The 2,145-nt window shown below is 40.6% G+C and overlaps 1 long non-coding RNA gene across 1 annotated transcript in view; it reads left to right on the forward strand.

Annotated features, from left to right (window-relative positions):
- Positions 1 to 6: 6 nt before the first annotated feature.
- Positions 7 to 2,145, forward strand: part of LOC104532222 (uncharacterized) — a 6,083-nt gene continuing 3,944 nt past the window's right edge. The window contains exons 1-3 of the long non-coding RNA XR_728088.1: positions 7 to 963; positions 1,088 to 1,189; positions 1,664 to 1,717. This is a non-coding gene — a long non-coding RNA (uncharacterized LOC104532222). The remainder of the gene's footprint in view (positions 964 to 1,087; positions 1,190 to 1,663; positions 1,718 to 2,145) is intronic.

Below are 2,145 nucleotides of genomic sequence, written 5' to 3' on the forward strand. Positions count from 1 at the left end.
TTAGCAAAGAACAGAATGTTACACCAGTTTTAACTCTTAATGTTATAAGTCAACAGGTGTATTATCACAATTTTTTTTTTTTTGCTAATACATATAAAATGTTAATATTTTAATAATCAACCTGGTCAAAACCTTTCAGGTTTCTTCGTTTGAGTCAGTCGCCTTGATTCAGAATGTCACGAGCCTTAAGATTTCATGCTGAGGCGCCTTGCAAATCCGACACTTAAGATCCTCCTAGACCTTGAGGTGATCAGCATAAGAGGCCAGATCCCCTCGAGCCATCTACACGTAGCTTCACCTTATTCTTTAAGGGCAGAAAATTTGAGACGGTGATCGCCGTAACAGTAAATTTGGCTTTCAATTGGGGCCCCCCTCCGGTTTAGAAAGAGGAACACCAGATTGACCACATTCCCACCTAGAAAAATCTTCTTGCGTCAATCAAGCCTCACTCACCCTGGCTCATTGGGCTGTCAGTTTGATCGTCGTTAGATTGAAGAGAACACCTAGATGCAGCGATCGGCTATAGATACTTCTAGATCGTCTAGATCTGCTAGACCTTGGGCCAAAGAGGGTCGACCTGCAAACTTGCAAGGTTTATTTTAAATACGCATTACAGTGTTTTCTATTCTAATGTAATTCTGCAATGTAATTCAGCTTTTAACATTTTTCTAGGTAGTAAAATGCTCAAGACAAGTAGGCCCAGAGATTTTTTCCAACTGACAGATGCTAGTGGTGTGTTTTTGTTGTTTTGTTTTGGGTTTTTTTGTTTGTTTGTTTGTTTTTTTTTCTCTTTAGTTATCTGAAATCAGTTTTGACTTCAGCAGGGCCTCACGTGCACCGACTGCTGCGGCTGTTTCCTGATACCTGTTTTCTCTAACCTAAAACCAGGTCCCGGTCTAGATCCCGTTCCAGGTCCCGAGGAAGGAGGTATTCTCGGTCACGCAGTCGGAGTCGTGGTAGGAGGTAGGGTTCTGGCTGTTGTGATCTTATTCTTTTTTTTTACTCCTTCTGTCTGCTCCACCTCTTTCTCTAGCATGTGTGAAAAGTACTTTACAGTCATTTTGTTTTGTTTCTTTTTCTTCTGTAGATCAAGGTCAGCTTCCTACCGCAGGTCCAGGTCAATCTCTCCTCGTAGATATAGATCATTCTCACCCCGCAGATCTCGATCTGGTTCCTTAAGGAGATCAAGGTACGTGTTTTCTGTTAACTCACATCATTGGTGAAGGGAACAGAACTGTTGGAGTTAACATTAAGTTTATATTTTGCAGTCCACGTGTTTGCAGGAACATTTATGGTGTTAGACCCTTGAGAGCTCATCTGAAGGCTTTTGTTGAAGTTAAAAATTTGACTCTGTAATTTTGGAACTGCTGTTTCTGAGCTATTTTATACTGTACTGAAGTTAGAGCCTTGATCTGTGGTTAAGGTTTCCTACTTCAGCTTCAAGGATACAGGGAATAATTATGCTTTTTTGACTAGAGAAGTGGTATTTCTTAGAGGGCTGGTGGTACTGGCCAAATGTGCTACAGCTTTCTAATAATAAGCTCCTTTTTTAAAACCAGTAGTTCCAACAAAATTCAGAGGCCAGTATTGTAAAAGTCAAAGAATATTATCTGAGCTCTGTGAATCATGTTCTTGCAGTTGAGCTTTCCCTGCTTTGTTCTAGATCTAGGTCCAGATCCCGCTCCAGGTCCCGGTCTGTTGTATGGCCTCGAAGCAGGTAAGATAACCTGTTTTAATTCAGACCAGTAATACTTAATACTTCTAGGAGTTTTTGTTGTGGTTTGTTGGTTTGTTTTTTGGGGTTTTTTTTCTCCTGCCTTCTCCAGGGGAGTTTGGCTGGAAGGGATTGGAAGGTTGTGCAGCACAGCAATATTGGCACTTAATAATTTGTGTTTTCACAGAATAAAGTAGTAGTGATTTCTTGTAATAAACATGAGGGATTTTTTGTGGTTTTTTTATATATAATCTTATGTATATGCAGCCATAAAGAAAGCACAGATATGATGTAAGGTCTGTGGAGAGAAGTTTTGAAGACTAGTTACTGCTTCTGTATGTGGAGAATGCTTGACCTTGTGTCCTGCAGGGAATGCTGCTTCGGTTTTTCTTGGCATTCTTTTTGTAAATCCTCAATGCTGGGGGGGGGGG

This window comes from Antrostomus carolinensis, unplaced genomic scaffold (genome assembly GCF_000700745.2).
Source record: "Antrostomus carolinensis isolate BGI_N321 unplaced genomic scaffold, ASM70074v2 scaffold24830, whole genome shotgun sequence".
Taxonomy (NCBI): domain Eukaryota; kingdom Metazoa; phylum Chordata; class Aves; order Caprimulgiformes; family Caprimulgidae; genus Antrostomus; species Antrostomus carolinensis.